This window comes from Mus caroli, unplaced genomic scaffold (genome assembly GCF_978045245.1).
Source record: "Mus caroli unplaced genomic scaffold, Mus_caroli_1 scaffold_2, whole genome shotgun sequence".
NCBI classification, from domain to species: domain Eukaryota; kingdom Metazoa; phylum Chordata; class Mammalia; order Rodentia; family Muridae; genus Mus; species Mus caroli.
This window is the reverse complement of record NW_028227257.1, coordinates 22,797,078-22,815,912: the sequence shown is the minus strand read 5'-3', so window position 1 is coordinate 22,815,912 and position 18,835 is coordinate 22,797,078. Positions and strand designations below refer to the sequence as shown.

Genomic DNA, 18,835 nt, shown 5'->3' with positions numbered 1-18,835 from the left:
CAAGCATTGGTCAGCCGCCCCCATTTTACTGCATGCCCTTAGTCCTCCATTCTACAAGATACCTGGCCTGCATGAGCTCCATGAAAGTTGAGATAAGACTGCTGCCTGTTGGAAGAACCTTGAGCCTGTACAAGTGTCCTACTATCACAAACAGACATATATTGGGACAGGCCATTACTCAAGGACAAACCCTCAATTTATGAATTCCTTCCTAATTATCCCCTGAACATCTGCTTGTAGAAGGCCACAGTTTCATCTCCTGAGTCTGGCTGCATCCCTAGCCAGCCAGAAGTGCTTCCTGAGGTGGATAAAGTAGCTTCTCATTTATTTCTTACTTTGGTGGTCCTCTCTCCATTATTTGCACAACAACTCCAGTCCCCAACACTCTAAAAAGAAACATTAAAACCCCAGATTTCAAGGTCAGACCAACTTCTTTTTCTTTTTTCTTTTTCAATATATGTCTTTTATTCTCCCAAAAGAGCCCAAATTGTTCTTGTGATCAGGATCTTGTTTCTGGAGCCAGGAAACCGAGGCCTCCTCACTTGTCAGCCTGCTGCACGGTTGCCTTCTCACACACATAGATGCCGTCCAGAAACTTCCTGATGTCCTTATTTTTAACTGTTGTAGCTTGCTGAATCAGAGAAGCTGAATTTGAAACAAGTTCAATATCATTTCCTTCAAGGATTAATGCATCCTTCTGGGCTTGAGAGACAGAACAAGCAACACCAGTCCTCATCTGAACCCTGCGGATGGATTTTTCACCCAAGAAATTTTGGGTTTCAACCAAAGAGCCATTCTCCTGGATGACGACATTGATGGGGAAGTGAGCGTACACAGACCGCATCTTGTATCGGAAGCCCAGTGTGACACCCTTGTTCAGGCCAGCCTGGTCTGAACATGACTCCAGATGGTCCTGACGGTGGCCAGTTCCTTTCTGTTACCCCACCATTTGTCAACCCGGAGCCTTTTCTTTTTCTTCCCAAGAAAACTCAGCTCCATGTTGATGTGATTGAAGTCCCTCTGCAGGGTCCCCCTGGGGCCCTTCACAATGACTGTGTGCCCCTTCCGAGTGATTTCAACATTCTCGGGAATGTCAACAGTCTGATTTCTGAGAATGGTCTTCCTCTTCGCAGTAGATGGGGCAAAGAGCCAGAGCAACTTCTATAACTGAAACAAACAAACAAAAAACAAACAAACAAACAAAACAAGGAGCCACAAAATGAATACTTTGGCAAACTTCTATAGATGATCAGAGGTCAAAACTAAAGGTATTTATAAATAATATATAAATTGAAGGAATGGTAGACATTGGAGATGATGTAACTATATTCAACAAAATATTGGCCTCCAGATTGGTCTCTTCAAGCGGTAGATACTCAATTTAGAGGAGTTGGAACTTTATCCCAGATAAAACAAAGTATATGGTTTGAATGCATAGGGCTAGAAGGTCAAATAGGAAAATTAAAGCAATACATGTCTGATATAGCCATAAACTTATAGGGAAGAGATCTGTTAGATCAATGGAAAACACCAATTAGCATCCCTTCAATATCAGGAACAAGCCATAAAATAGGTGATAAATGCCTGATTAAAAACATTTTTAAGCCAGGCATGGTGGCGCACGCCTTTAGTCCTAGCACTCGGGATGCAGAGGCAGAGGCAGGAGGATTTCTGAGTTCGAGGCCAGCCTGGTCTACAAAGTGAGTTCCAGGACAGCCAGGGCTATACAGAGAGACCCTGTCTCAAAAAAACAACAACAAAAAAATTTTTTTAATGTTATCAAAGACAGTTACAGACTGTCCATACACAGGTACAATGAAGACTGGCTCTTCAACTTTACTTGTAGGAGCCACTGCTGACAAAATACCAACAGCCTTACCACTAAGGTGATTGACTGTTTGCACTGAGCAATGATCTATGACAAAGGAAAAATTATAGGTACTAGAATAGCTACCCAAGAGCAGCTGAAGGCTCAACATACAGAGGAGTCCACCAGCCTTTGGACCTCTCCTGTATTTGTCATGAAAAGGAAATCTGACAAATGGAAGATGTTGACAGATCTGAGAGCAATTAATAAAATCATTCAGCCAATGAGCTCTTTACAGCCTAGAACCCCATTGCCTTTCTTGTTACCTAAGGAATAGCCTAGCATAGTGATTGATTTAAAAGATTGCCTTTTCACAATTCCTTTACAAAAACAAGAAAAGGATTTGCTTTCACTATGCCCACATTTAACCACTCAATGCTAACCAAAAGGTACCAATGAAAGTCTTGCCACAGGGAACAAGGAACAGTCCTACCTTATGCTAATACTTTGTACAACAACCATTGGTAATAATTCATAAGCAAGTCCCTCAAGTCATAATTTATGTCTATATGGATGACATTCAGCTGGCTGGTTACAACGAAGATACCTTAGAAAGAGTGTTTCATGAAGAAAAAAATTATTTTTTGCCTTATTGGGAATTACAAGTTGCTCCTAAAAAAATTACAAATAGGAGATTCTATTAATTACCTAAGATATAAGGTAAGTCTGCGTGAAATTTGACCATAAAAGGTATAAATCAGGAGAAACCAATTAAGAACTCTTAATAATTTTCAAAAATTACTGAGAGATATTAACTGGCTATGGCCTACAATTGGTTTGACTACTCAGGAGTTAAATAATTTACTTCAAACCTTCAAGGTGATAAACAACCCTAACAAGAGCCACCCTCAGGGGTTACTGAGATGCTGGGGCATATTGTTCCAGTACCCTGCCAGATCCCAGCCTCAAACTATCTCAATGCTGTTTCCTCAAAAAACTTGCTCCCAGGACAACTTCAAAACAGCTAGCTCATTTGGTCCAGCCTTTCAGGCTGTTATAATCAGGAACAATAATAAATGACACACAGTAAGAACATACCATAGAGACTAGGACAACAAATGCTAACTTAAGACTATTTTCCCAATCTTCTTGCCCCTCTCCAAATTAAATACCTCACCCCAAATCAGCAGAAAGCAATTTTAAGAGAGTGATGCCCCATTCCCTTAAGGTGGGGTGGGTAGGTTTTAGTCATTCTGTTGAGTGATGGATGCTTGTTGTTATAAAGGGATTAGATTCAAGCTATTTTTAGGAAATACTTACTTTATTTATACTAGTAAAATACTAGTGTAGCTGTCTTCAGACACACCAGAAGAGGGCATTAGATCCCATTATGGATGGTTGTGAGCCACCAGGTGGTTGCTGGGAATTGAACTCAGGACCTCTGGAAGAGCACTCAGTGCCCTTAACCACTGAGCCAACTCTCCAGCCCTAGATACAAGTTATTAAATTATCTTAACCAGGAAAAAAAAAAAAAAACCCAAGGTATAGGAGGTTAGACTCGGATTTTTCTTCTCTTCTTTTATCCTTCTTTCTTTCTTATGTAGGAGGACAGGGATTGAAAAGGGGTTGAAAATACAAATATTATAGGAATAATAGGAAAAAGGAGTAGATTATTGAATTTACTCTTAAACCAAGGAACATTTTATAGCCAATAATCTTATATTGATACAAATCTTTGCATGTTGATGCATAGTAAGGTTATATTATGTTACAATGATATAGTCCTTTGTCTAGGGATACAAAAATTAAGTTCATTTTTGTTATAATATTATATATTGCATGCTTTCAACTCTTACTTGATTTAGTATGTCTAGATGATTCTTAATAATGTAATATGAAACTCTAGTCCTATGTAATGCTGCTATTCAAACTTCTTAGGATAATTTAAAAATGAAAGTTAATAGTCAGACAACCAAACTCATGGTCATTTTAATTCTAGACCAGTTTATCACAAAATATGCTTTCTAGGTTGAAGAAATAGTAAATCGCTAAAAACAAACAAAATTTGCCTACTGAGATATGCTATGGATAAATAAATGGTCTTCAAAAAGCTCAGAAAATCACAGAATATGGCATTTAAAGATGTTTTATCAACTTAAGCCTTTTTTTGGACAGAGACAGGTCTGCTCCTGGCAGACCCCATTTCTACTTCAAAGACGAGATGAGACATTGGAGAAGCTCCTTGTGGAGTTTGCTTCAAATGTGGCAACCGACCACAGGGCAAAAACTGCCCTAGCTTCAACTACAGACAGAATGCTGTCCAAAAAGGACAAACATGAATGCAGGAAAGTCAACTACCAAGCTCTGCAAGGACAAGGTAGGCTAGCCTTTCATAATTCCTGCTTCACACAAAAAAAGTGTCAGATATACTGGGCCAGATGGATGCCCAATCTGGGGGCATCCAGGAAAACAGCTCCTGTGTCATTTCCATAGTTTTAGAAGTTGCTCACCTTCACTTCCTGCATACTCAGTTAATACTTATTCCTTCTCAAGTCTCTGGTGGGATTTAAGACTAGACAGTTATAATCTAGCAATTAAGCTTAATTTGTTCAGAATTTGAGAAGATGTTTTAGGTCTAAGGAAATATTTTAGGATGGTAATACAAGTTATGATAAAAAATGATTTAGGTACAGAACTCTGGGGTTTTTTTGTTTGTTTGTTTGTTTGGTTTGGTTTGGTTTTTCGAGACAGGGTTTCTCTGTGTAGCCCTGGCTGTCCTGGAACTCACTCTGTAGACCAGGCTGGCCTTGAAACTCAGAAATCTGCCTGCCTCTGCCTCCCAGTGCTGGGATTAAAGGCGTGCGCCACCACTGCTTGGCAGTACAGAACTCTGAACTCACCAAAATAGGACATGTAGTAGAGTACTTTATCCAAAATAGCCAAAAATAAACGGACTGGACATCATGACTATAACTCTTACCTAATAGTTTTTAAATAACTGTTTCATATTTGTTCTTATTGTATGTCATGATTGTAAGAGGGAAAAAAAACTTCTCTATTTAGAAAAAAAAAAAGAAGAAAATATTGGAGGTTGGTCTGTCGTTGTGTATTCAAATGCTAAATTCTGAACCCTAAGATCTTGTTGCCCCCTGACAAGCACATTCTCACACATACCAAATGAAGCTGTACAAAGCTTGTACCCCAGTTTAAAACTATTGGTTAAATATAAATGGCTACAACCAATTACTTGGGAGAATAGAGGTAGTTGGGATTTCAGTTACCAGGCTAGGGGTCTCAGGAAGGGACCATGAGGAGAGAGAAGAAAAGGGAGGAGGAGAAGGAAGATGGAAAGAAAAGGATGCCACCATGAGAGGATAGTGACCATGAGCATGTGGCCAGGTGGCCAGGAGAAATGCATTCTAAGGACAGGCTGATGGAGCTAAAAAGACAGCCTGAGCAAGACTCAAACAGTAAGTAAATGGAGATCCCAGGTGGGAATTAGCTAGTCTACCTTATAGAAAAATAGATTGAGGTGAAGAGATGGCTCAGTGGTTAAGAGCATGGACTTTTCTTCCAGAGGTCCTGAGTTCAATTCCCAGCAACCACATGGTGACTCACAACCACCCTGTCATAGGATTTGATGCCCTCTTCTGGTGTGTCTGAAGACAGCTACAGCATACTCATATACATAAAATAAATAAATCTTAAAGAAAAAAAAAGAAAGAAAAGAAAAATAGGTTAGGAATAGTTAGCCAATAATTGTGATGATTAAATAAATCCTTAGGATTCTGTTTTAATCATGGGGGGGCTGGCTGGGTCATAGAAAGATCTAATAGAGTTAATAAAGAGTGATCACAGCATTGGAGGAATTCCTGCAGTAGGAAGGCCACCCTTTATGATGAGAGAGAAGTTTCTAGACAGGGAAATGTTTCTAGAGATGTTCCCAGTAGCCTCTGATGCCCTACAAGGTGAAGGAGCACACATTTTGCCTCCTGTACAGATACAAAGGCTGCCTAACAACTTTGAACAAAAATGGCTTTGCACTATAAGAGGAATTAAGCTCACCATGGAGGGGGCTATTGTTCTGCTTTTGGGACTCAAGCAAAAACCAGGAGAGCATTTCATGGATTGTTGTCTACCAGGTACAAGAGGTGGAAAACCTTGGGGTTCAGCACCTGGGAGCAGGTGAGGCTCTACTGAGCCCTTCCCCTAGCCTTGAATAGGCTAAACAAACCCCAATGGTTTTACAACCTGGTGGGAGTCAGAGCCTGGCCTTGCCATATTTGCATTTCCCCACCAGAGCTTTGAGGAGTTGACCACCAGCTGAGTTTGCTTTACAACTCAATCAGGCTAAAACAAAGGATGAGTCTGTGGGGTTTGCTTATATAAACAAAGAGCTGAAAATTAAACGTTGAGCCTTGATCAAAAGTCTTTGTCTTGGCTTCATACTTCTCTTGCCTACCCATCCTTTTTCATTCCCAGCCTCCCTTTCAGGTGAACCAAGTTCTCTATGGCTTCTGGACAACTGCAGGTGGTGCCCAATTTGGGGTCTGAAGACAGGGCAGGGGGGATCTACTTAGGAATGCTGTCTTTGGTGGAGCTCAACAGACACACGGTAAGCAACATACAGCATTGATACTATCGCTAGCCATAAATTTCATCTTTTGGAGGCTGTTGGTGGAGGTGCAAAAAGGTTACAGACTAGACTGAGTCAGTGTGGACCCAATGCTGAATTCACCTAAGGGTATGACAGTGCACTGGGACAGGGGAATTCTATACAGGCATTTGTCTGCAGCCAAGATCTGCATCAGGTGAGAGGAGCAGGGTTTAAAAAAATGAGAGAGAGCGGGGCAGTGGTGGAACATGCCTTTAATCCCAGCACTTGGGAGGCAGAGGCAGGTGGATCTCTGAGTTCGAGGTCAGCCTGGTCTACAGAGAGATATCAAGAAAGAAAAAAATACCAAACAATAACAACAACAACAACAACAAAACGTTAGAAAAATTCTTAGCTCAAGTAAGTAACTTAGCTGTGCATAGTTCTCAGAAGTAGGAATGGTAAATATACATATGACAAGAGAAAGCAAGAGAGAATAGGTTTCAGAAAAGCAGTTGTCCTGTCTGGGATGAGTTAGCAAAAGAAAAGGAAAATGCATTTCAGAGCTCTCCTAGGAACAGGAGGAAATCAGACATCCTGTTTCCTCTCCGGCTCCTCCTGGAAACAACCTTAGCGATGGTTACATCAAGTTCTCTTCCCTCTCTGTGTATTGCCTGTCTTTGGTGCACCAATCTGTCCACGTGTCAATTTATGTCTGTTTTTGTTTCATTGTTTGAATGACTGTTGTTCTATTTTCATGTTCAAAATTTTAAAAAATGGTTAAAACTTTATCTGTTGGCTTTCCATCTCTTGATTTAGTTTAAAAGGCAGTCTCAATTTGCAAGGCAGAAGCTGATAAGTCAGTTACCCTGCACTGTAGCTGGGAGTCAAGCATAGCTGGAGAAAAACTGCTCTTAAAGTGTCCAGCAGCTTCTCACGTTCTATGGTAAATGAGCTGATAGTTGTTTCTTTTTTCAAATTCTCTGTAATTGTGCTTATTGGGTTCAGCAAGTAACAAGGTGCCTTATTTATTTATTTATTTATTTATTTATTTTTAAATTACAGCTAGAGAGAGCAAGAAAATTTTGTTTGGTATAAATATAGAAGATATGTGTAGCTACTTCATTTCTGTTTGACTGGTTTTAAGGTATAAATATGTTCTGCATGTCTTGGTTATAGAGTATTGGCTTACAAGTTATTGGGTATTATTAAAAAATTGTAACATTGGTAACAGAAAGTTAGCTTAAAACTGGTAACTCAGGGTTGGAGTCATTCTAGAAAAACAACATGTGGCATGAGCCAACCCAGGAAAACAGTTCTCCAAAGATACTTCTAAATTGGGATAATATTTTATGTAATTCTTATCCTAGAAACTAGACTTAAAAGGGATAAGATTTAAAACAATGTCTCTTTGATGAGGTATTAAAAATTAGACTGTCAGCTGGAGAGGTGGCTCAGCAGTTAAGAGCACTGACTGCTCTTCCAGAGGTCCTGAGTTTAATTCCCAGCAACCACTTGGTGGCTCACAATCATTTACAGTGGGACATGATGCCCTCTTCTGGTGTGTCTAAAGACACCTAGAGTGAGTTCATATAAATAAAATAAGTAAACAAATAAAACAAAACATATTTACAAAAAAAATGTTACACTGTCATACATTGATATATAAGAACTGGCAGCCAAAAACTTTGTAACGTGAAAGTTAATGCTTTTGGTATTGGTTTTCAAAGAGAATAGATTGTTTATACTGTTAAAAATTGGGTTTTGCTTTCCAAAGTTATGGTTATGCTCTAATATTGCAAAAGAAACTTAAAAATTATGGATACACTGCCAGTGTTCCACTGATTGTGTAAGACCCCCAAAGCTGGGCCTCCACTCAAGTCCCGGGATAAGCTGGCCAGCACCCCAATGACTCGAGAGAAAACCACACCTGATGCAAACTGCAAGAGGTTTTATTATCAGCTAGCTGAGGATGAACTCCTAGGGGTGGGGGAGTTTGACCCCCAGCGTTAACAGTAGGGGGCTTTTAACAGCTAGCTGAGGAATTGGGAGGAGTTGGGAGGAGTTGGGAGGAGCTGGGAGGAGTTCTCTTTCTGGTGTCCTTGGTGAAAATTGGTGAGTTCTGAATTTTTATCACCATGTCCTTGGCCACGGTGTCCTGGCACAGGAAGCCAGGCAAGTGCCTGGCTGGGTCTTTTTACAATTATCGCATCTCTGGTTGTAAAGTATAGAAACAAAAAGGCTTTTTGCTAGCTATAGAGAACAAAGAGCTTCTTCCTGGCTGTATTTTTAGAGATCAGGGAAAACAAGCTTGGGGAACATCCAGGGGCTTTACCTTCCAGGGAGAGACGCTCTAAGTCGGGGTCTCACAATTGCCAGCCCTGAAGCCAACTTTCTATGGCTCAGATCCAACTAGAAAGGATGGTCATGCGGCAAACCACCTTGCCTTCAAGGGCTCGAACCCCAATCTCAACCCCCTTCCCTTGACCTATGGCTGCTCCAAACCAAGCTGTTAATCCAATCCTCCTGAGGTACATAAACATCATTTGTAAGTGATGTGGTTCCAAATTCTAGAGTCCAAATTCTAGAGTCCAGCTCACCATGTCCTTCACATGGCTCTGGATCTTGCCACAGCCCCTTCCTTTCAGTTTGCCTGAGCTCCAACAAAGCTCCAGGAGCACCCCCTTCCTTCTTCTGGTAACCCCGCCCTTCTCCTTGCCCATTGGACCAGGCCATGCTCACTCCCATGTCAGCCCCGCCCACTTTGTGCAGTCCAGCCTGGCCTGGTCGGGAGGCCTCAATGCTCATGTACAGAGCGCATCAGCCTCTCTAACACTCTTTAACAACTGTCACTACGGTCCCTCCAGGAACTTCAGCTTCTTTAGGCCCATTCCTGGGTCACAGCGACCGACCATTTGTTCCCTTAGGCCCATGTATGGCTAACTGCAACAGCCTCCTCGCTGCCATGGCTCCAACAGGCCCTCTCCTTTCAGCCCATCCGCCTCTCACATCTCCCCTTCCTAAAGCTAAATTCTCCGCTGTTGATAAGTAAATAAGCTACAATACAAGATGTGACCCTGTGATAAGAGCTCTCTCAGACAAGGTTCTTAACCATTTTCCCAACTCATTAACCCTTTCCTGTCCTCACACTGCCTTGAGCTTAAGCCTATTATATTATACAAACACTATAAACTCTCTTTTTTGTTTGTTTGTTTTTGTTTTGAGACAGGGTTTCTCTGTGTAGTCCTGGCTGTCCTGGAACTCACTCAGTAGACCAGGCTGGCCTCAAACTCAGAAATCCGCCTGCCTCTGCCACCCGAGTGGTGGGATTAAAGGCATGCGCCACCACTGCCTGGCTACTATAAACTCTTAAACATAATTAAAACGTATAAGTTAATTATTAGTAACGCATACCAGTGGATCACAGCCAGGCTCACAGCCCCTTCAAGGCTTGGCCCATGTGGTAGAGAACAGTTGGCAGACAGAGGAAGCTAGGACCAGACTGAGAAACTTATAGATGAAAGCAGCACAGAAAGGCCACCTTCCTGGAACCAGCAATGTGTTAAGTGAATAGAAACATTTTGAAATGTGCTTAGGTGCTGAAGAAAAAAAAAATGTTTAGTTTAAAAATAATATGATGAAGTATCCAAAGAAAGGAGAGAAGTAGAGGGATTAAAAAAATATATATATTCTGTGTTAAAACATGAAAAACACTACAGGAGAATGTTGAATTAACTTTTAATAAATAAAGCCTGGCGGCAGGTTCAGTAGCACCGCAGTGGTTTGTAAATGAAAGACACACACACAGCCTTTATGTTTTAATATGAGTTAAGCGGCACAATAGCTAGCCTAACCTCCACATGGTTAATCCCGAGGTAGTACTTACTAAGTCTAAGTCCTATCTCGGCTGCTCTGGGCCCAGAGGGCAGCCCAACGGGACGATGCTCTGGGCCGTGCTCTCCTGGCTCCTTCACATGGTGGCCATGCCCTCTGTCCTGCATTCTTCTCAGGCATGGCGTCTCTTCTCCCTCCATACTCTCCAGGTATCATGGATCTCCCTTCTCCTTCCTCCTCCTCCCAGTCCCAAGACCAGGAATCCTAAACCCCACCTATGTCGCTTCTCCCGAGCTATTGGCTGCTGACATCTTTATTTACCAATCGGAATTAACTGGAGGCAGGGTCCCTCAGTGTCTTAGGTGCAGGCTCTCTCATGCAAACAATTTTGGGGACCCAAATTAACATTAAAATACAAGCAGCATTAGGCTAAACCCACTACACCCCCCCTTTTGTCCAATTAAAAAGGCTCTTTTCTCTCAGATATTAATTGAACATAATTATAACAATTATGCAAATTATAAGGTAACACTTATAACATCCAGTTCATCATATGTATCAATTTAGATAAAGTACTCTATGATCTAGCCTAACTTAAAGAGTTTACAATTCTATACCTCAATTATGTTTGATTTTAACTTTTTTTTTTTTTTCTGTTTCCAGAAGCCATCAGCATTTGGCCTCAGGAGAGTAGAAGAAAGTCAAATTGCCAGGAGCCATCAGCTCTGGCCCCCATAATAGTAAGAGAGAGTTAATTGCCAGAAGCCATTAGCTTTTGGCCTCAGAATTGCAAGCGAGAACTAAGTAGCCAGAAGTCATCAGCTTTTGGCTTTCATCCAACGCTGCACCCACCTTGGATATCAAGCATGAACCCTGACATAAATCATTTACAAAGATAGCCCAGGGTTCAATTAAATCTTTCAATGCCTTTTTTACAAAGATTAACTTCAGCTCTAAATAGAACAATATCAGATACAGATGTTAGGGAATTTTTAACCAAATCTTTAGCTTTGGGAATGCTAATGCTGAATGCAAAGTGGCTATTCGACCTTTTAGGACCAGATCTGCACCTACTAATGAACAGATTAAAGTCCTGAGGATACTGAGTCTAATGCTTACCATTCGGCTGAAGTTGGACAAAAAAATGTCAAAAGATTGGAAAACTCAAAATATCCATTGCTGTGGCGGTGAAAGATCAGCCCATTTCCTCAAGGACTGCAGATAAATTCTGCAGGATAAATTCTGAGGATAAATTCTTCCCTAATGATAATCCAGGGAGAAAGTTCCCTGTGATATATAGATGTGGAAGGAGTGGACACAGGGCTTATGAATGTAGATCATCCAGAGACATTTGAGTCAATCCCTTACTGTTGGACAACTGACTACAGAGCCTTGCTTAGGGCCTGTCAGAAAACAGCGTGAATCATTTGTTTCCTGTCAGACAAGGAAAAACAGCTCTGGATTGTGACTAGAAAAGTTAAAGCCCGACAGGACAAACAGCACTGCTCAAAACTTAGATACACCATTTACCAGAGAAAAAGTAGCACTTACTCTAATAGAAGATGAGATTCTGAATATAGCAGATATTCTGGCAAGCTGCCTTAAATGATAAGAGATGAAAGTTGAAATTACAGTCAGATGGAATTGAGATTGAAGGCTTAGTGCATATAGGAGCAGATGTAACAATTTCATAAGATTCCAGGAATCCAGCTTGGCCACTTCAAAAGTATCTACAGACCTTCTAGGGATTGGAACATTGTCTCAGGTAAAACAAAGTCCAAAATGTATGAAATGCATACAACCACTAGGTCAGACAGGAAGATTCAAGCCATGTGTGGCAGATACAGTCATGAGCATGTGGCAATGAGATCTACTGCAACAGTGGGAAGCACAGGAATTAGCATTCCTCCAACTTCATAGAAAATAGGAGATGCTCCTGACAAAGGTACTGAGAAATGTTATGAAAGACAGCAGCAGACTGTTCAAGCTGTCTGTAAGCAGGACACAGCACAGGTTGGCAATCCAAATCTATGAGGAGGGCCACTGCTGACAGTGTACCAACTGCCCTACACTAAAATGGTTAACTTACCAGCCTATTTAGGTAGAGCAATGGCCCTTAAATTTTAAAAAGTTACAGCCACTTGATCCAAGGCATCTAGAGGCTCAACATACAGAAGAGTCTAAAAGATCTCACCATACTTGAAAGGAAATGCTCATAAAACAGAAGAGGGGTATGAGATTTCCCAGAGATAGATTAAATAATGCCTCACTGACTTTAAATTTTTCAAATGCCAATGAGACAGGTAGCACAGCTGCTGAAAAACATTGGATTTTAGAAAGGACTGCAGAATGAAATTAGCCCATATATTATAAGGATGTATTAACTTCAGAATGGAAGTCAGGGAATGCTCTGGAGAGAGGATTTGCTCTTGTTTCAACAGGAAGTGGAAAGCTATGAATTCCTTCTAAGTTAAGGGAAGGCCTCCTGAAAACCTTGGCTGTAAACATGGAAGGAGAGACCCAGAGGAACAACATAGCAACTGTCTTAGTCAGGGTTTCTAATCCTGCACAAACATCACGACCAAGAAGCACTTGGGGAGGAAAGGGTTTATTCAGCTTACATTTCCACATTGCTGTTCATCACTGAAGGAAGTCAGGACTGGAACTCAAGCAGGTCAGGAAGCAGGAGCTGATGCAGAGGCCATGGAGGGATGTTCTTTACTGGCTTGCTTCCACTGGCTTGCTCAGCCTTTTCTTTTATAGAACCCAAGACTACCAGCCCAGAGATGGTCCCACCCACAAGGGGCCTTTCCCCCTTGATCACTAATTGAGAAAATGCCTTACAGCTGGATCTCGTGGAGGCATTTCCCCAACTGAAGCTCCTTTCTTTGTGACAACTCCAGTCTGTGTCAAGTTGACACAAAACCAGCCAATACAGCAGCTGACACAAATGCTGATACCCTTACATAGGAACAGCTCAGAGACTGGTGGAGACATGAATGTCTACAGAAGCCGATAAATCTTGTTGGCTCCCTAGTCCTCAGGGCTTATTGTTACACACCATCCTTTCACATGACATGGATGAAGATTTACATTACAGTTTGGTTATGCAGTCCAAACGGACTTAGAACGTTTGATGCCTTTCACCTACTCAAGCACAGCTGAGACTCATGTTTACCTGATTTGTGCACACTACACATTCAAAATTTGTGTTAATGCATACATGTAACTTACCTTTAAAAGTTTGTGTTTTCAGAGCAAAAAGACAAGGCACCAATGAAGACAAAGCAAGTGGTCCATGGTGATCCAGCCTCACAGATTGCCTCAGTCCGTTTCCTCAAAAATCTGCATTCCAGGACAGTTTCAAAGCAGCTAGCACAGATGGTCCAGCCTCACAGACTGTTCCAGCCAGGACTGCAGTTAAGCCCTGCACTTTCCTATCCCACAGAGCCTGGACAAGTGAAACAGCCGGCTCTCCCAGGACTTCACCAATGCCCCAATTTTTTTAGGATGCTCCAAATGATGCCATTGCACCCAGATAGCAGGAAGCAATATTATTTTTATTTGTTTATTTATTGTATATGAGTATAATGTAGCTGTCTTCAGACATACCAGAAGAAGGCATTAGATCCTATTACAGATGGTTGTGAGCCATCCTGTGGTTGCTGAGAATTGAACTCAGGACCTCTGAAAGAGCAATCAGTGCCCTTAACCACTGAGCCATCTCTCCAGCCCTGGAAGCAATCTTAAGAAAATGATGCCCCATTTCTGAGAGGAGGGGTGAATGATTTTGGTCATTGGTTGGATTATGGATGTTCACTGTTGTTTAGGGGGTTGGTTACAAGTTACTAATGGTCGTGGTCAGGGATGTTAGACTCAGGGAATCTCTTTCTTCCCCTATCTTTCTTTCTCTCCTATCTAGTGTTAGGGGGAAGGAGGGAAAAGGGAGACAAAAAGAAATGAGGGGAATATATGGATATAGGGAAAAGAAAAGTAGATTGACTCTACTTTTAGGCTAGAAAGCAACATGAAGTATCAAATATTTTACATTGGTATGGATTTTTGTATGTTGACAGAAATGTAAGGTTATATTTGCCAAAACATAGTGTATATATTTCTCAACTCTTGTTTAAGGTATTGTTCATATGCAATTCATCTATAAAATTGATATAAACTTCTAGTCCCTTTGAATGCTGCTATTATAAACTGATTAGGATAATTAAGAAATAAAAGTTAGTAGTTGGTCATCTATAAATAATCGTAATTGTAGTCATGTTAGGCACTAGTTTAGTTAATTACAGAAACAAGCTTTATTTAGTCTCTATGTAAAGTGAATAGCTAGAAACAAGCAATGTTTATCTACTGAGATATACTTTAGGTAGACAGATGGTCTTCAAAACACTTCAGAGATCTGCAGAATATGACATTTAAGATATTTTAATAATAAAGGACTTTTCTGACAGAGACATACAAGTTCCTGGCAGCACCCATTCTACTCTAATGATTATGATGGGCCTTGAAGAACCTGCACAAGATGCCATTGGGAAAGCAAGCAAACAAACAAACAAATGAACAAATGCCTCTCATCTCCGTTACTGACAGCATGCTGTCCAAACCGTGGACACACAGGACACTGAGAAGTTGATCGTCCAACTTCGGTGAGACAAGGTAGGCTAATCCTTCAAAACTCACGGATGAATCTATCAGATCTTCTTGGCCTGATGTCCGAAGATGGATGCCCCAACAATATGTAGGAACCTTGGGTGACTGGACTGTCCAGGCAGCCAGCAGTTTGTCATGTCTACAGCTTTGGGAGCTGCTTGCTCTGCACTTCCTGTTCACTCAGGTAACATTTGTCCTTCTCAGGTCTCAGATGAGGTTGAAGGCTAGAGAGTTATAGTTACAGTTTTCCTTATTAGAGATTAAAAATGCAGGCTGTAGGAGTCAGAGGATGTGAAGGCTTGAATGGTGACAGAAAGTGATTTAGTCAGTACAAAGCTTTGGACTCACCAAGATAGGAAGGTAATGAAGGGTTTTCTCCAAGGCTGGCACGGACTGAACTCGGTGAGTGTCATTCTTACCCGATAGTCTTCATAATTGTTCTTACTGTATATAGTTTTTGATGTTAAGAGAGAAAGACATTTTGGAGACTAAACGGGGAAGAGATTGGAGTATACTGTGGGAAGGTATGTCTCTGTCCTTCCTCACCTGCCTAAGGCATTCTCTGATTGGCTTTAATAAATAGCAGACGGAGAATAGTTAAGCAGCAAGTGGAAGGTGGGACTTCTCTGGAAAAGAGAAAGGGATGTTGGGAGAGGAATCAGAAGTAAAGGATTCAGCCAGCAGACGCAGAGGTGGACAGATGTGAACATGAGCAGAGAGACAGACCTGACCACATGACAGGATGGAGGCAGAATTGGTGGGGTTAGAGGAGCTGAGGGAAAGCTCAAGCTAAAGGCCTAAGCTTTTAAAATATACAAATGTCTTTGCATCTTTATTTACATACCCAGTAGGTCCATGAAAGTCCAGTTATACCCCTTCTTGCCAGAGTAAGCAACAGAAGCTGAGAGTCCCCATAAGAAAGATAAGCAACACAGAAGGATCTTAGACACCAAGCTGTCAAGAAGATTCTGAGACCCGATACCTGAAACTAAGAGGAGCCATGTAAGCTGCTCAGAAGAGGGTTAGACCATCTGAGCCACGTGGAAGGGACACTCTCCGCCCTGCTGAGCTGCCTGGAGGCTGTGCAGTGTGCTCCAGCGTCCCAGCTTTCATGAGCTGTCACCCATGCTGGGGTAGGCCTTGATCCTGCAGCTGTCTTTGAGTCATTTCTGCTCCTGTCTTTCCCCTCACACATACTCTTGCATTAAACCCCAGTAAACGCACAGGCTCACTGTGTTGGACTTTGGTGATATCATACTTTGGTCTGTTGTGGGTTCCCCGTCTGGGGTGAGTAGATAGATGTTGCGTGTCCCCAGGAAACTTTTTTTTCTCATACAACAAAAGCAAGTCTGGACTATGTAAGGCCCTTTCTTTAAAAATGTAGAGAGAAGAGGAAGGCAGACATTTCGAATTGGGAGGAGGAGAGGGAAAAGGCCAAGCGACAATCCAGTGGTAAGTTAAATCTTTGTGTTATTTTGTGATGGATCCTAAACTCCATATGCTAACATATGTTCAACCTGACTGGTATTTGAGGGTGGGAGGGGTGGTAAAAAGCCACTATACTGTCACATTGCCAAACTTAAAGCAAGAGACAGAACTAAACACTGTCAAAATGGAGAGGAAAGGAATCATCTTTGCTGAGCAATGGGAAGAGAGAGAGACTGGACAGTAGCCAATGGGAAGAGAGAGAGACTAGACAGTAGCCAATGGGAAGAGAGACTGGACAGTAGCCAATGGGAAGAGAGACTGGACAGTAGCCAATGGGAAGAGAGAGAGACTAGAGAGTAGCCAATGGGAAGATTGACTGGACAGTAGCCAATGGGAAGAGAGACGGAACAGTAGCCAGGCACTTAAGTAACTTAGCAGCTTTACACCCAACTCGTGCGGAAGGAAGCAGAATCAGTGGCTGGAATCCACATAACGCCTAGGGAGACAGACAGGAGGACTGCTCACAAGTTCTGGGCCAGCTAGGGACTATGTAGTGACACCCTATCTCAATAAAATAAAATAAAAATTTAAAAACCATCGAAGAACCATGCTTTCCCAGGTGTACCCTGTCGTTTTCTGAGACCCTGCCAAGCAGATGATGCAGCTGTCAGCACTCAGGACGCGTCCTAGCTCCCACATGTCGTAAGGATGCCGTCAACCCCTTTGACCCTAATTTCATCTCACCATCCCACATTCTGTCTAAAACACATCAGAAACACCAAGAATCTAAGTAAACACAACAAAAAAGTTCTCTGGAAACCTTTGAAATAATCAAACTCCAGAAGCCACCAAGATGGCATGTGTCATTACTGAGACAGGTCAGCCTGGCTCCCGGGGAGCCCACATGTACTTGGATGTGAGCTGACCAAGTCCTGAGGCCCCTCACTTGCTCAAAACCCCCTTCCTCAGCACTTCAGAGGCGGAGACAGGTCAAGGTCATTAGGTACATTGGGAACTGGGAACCAACCTGAGCTTCATGAGACCATTTCCAAAATCAGCATCAGCATCAGCCGCTGGGATTTACCTATCTGGACTCCACAGGCTAACACAGGCAATTGAATATCCTGCTCCCAACAATACTGATGAAAAGATGAGAGGACTCTGAACTGGAAAAGAACCACAGAGAAAGACTCCCTGATTATAAAACCAAGAACACATAATGATGGACCATGGGAGGAAGAAGAATCAGGACTCCAAGGTCATCCTTAGCTGTAGCAAGTTCAAAGCTGGCCTGCAACACATCAGGCACCGTCTTTATTTTATTCTTTTTTAACCTGAGCTCTTTTTCATTGTGCTGAGACGAAGCTAAATATCTCCTTCCCAGCCACTGGCCATGGGAAACACTGGGCGTGGATGATGAACACAAACTTGTACTTTCTCTTAGATGCACACAGCCACAGCCTCAGAAGTAGCTGGCAGAGCTCTGGGTGAAGAGTGTGAAGCTGACGTGCTCCCATTTACACATTAAAATAAAGTGACAGAGACAAGAAACAAGGATTTCCCATGAGCAAGGCGTCTTGACCCACAGTACAGGATGCCTGCTGTTGGATAAGGGGCATTCTTGTTATGGATCAGAGAAATTAGAGAGAGGAGGTGCAAGCCTATTCATAGGTGCACTGTGGATGCCAGTCTGAGCATTCTCAACTTAGTTATTGTGAAGAAAGGGGAGTGGGACAGTCCTGGGCTGGCATGCTCCCGGCCTCCATAGCTGGTGCGTAAAAGAGCTAAAGGAATCAGCAAACGTCTCTATCTCTCTAAAAGAGATAATGTCTGCCAATGTTGTCACAGAGCCTTTAAGGAAGATCAGAAGCCCAGGACTGAAGCACACAAGATTCACTGTCTTGTTACTCCAAGCATCCTGTGACACAAATGTGAATGCATTGCTCTGAAGAAACGCCACACTAAGAAAATGAGGAAGCTGTTGAGGATGCTAAATTTGGCCAAGAAAATCAAGGATGTCAAAGAAGAATGCTAGGGCAGTGGGGACATGCTCAACACTGAGGAATGGCAGCTGCTCCTGCCGAGGACCCAGGTTCAATACCCAGCACCCACAGAGTGGTTCAAGACCATCTATCTGTAATACCAGTGCCAGAGATCCAGTGCCAGAGGAGATCCAGTGCCAGAGGAGATCCAGTGCCAGAGAATATCCAGTGCCAGAGGAGATCCAGTGCCAGAGGAGATCCAGTGCCAGAGAATATCCAGTGCCAGAGGAGATCCAGTGCCAGAGGAGATCCAGTGCCCTCTTCTGACCTCCATAGGCACCAGACAGACACACACTTGGTACACGCAGCCAAAACATTTCTTAAAAATTTTTCATTAGGTTTATTCACTTTATTTTATGTAAAAGTGCCAGGAACAGGTGACCAGGAGATATAGGTTGTCCGAGCTGAGAGTTTCTATTTCTAAGTCTGAATCCAGTCAAAAATGAACAAATAAATAATCAGAACCTT

At 42.2% G+C, this 18,835-nt stretch overlaps 1 pseudogene; it reads right to left on the bottom strand.

Annotated features, from left to right (window-relative positions):
* Positions 1–480: 480 nt before the first annotated feature.
* On the bottom strand, positions 481–4,332 carry LOC110307425 (large ribosomal subunit protein uL6 pseudogene; annotated as a pseudogene).
* Positions 4,333–18,835: the final 14,503 nt, after the last annotated feature.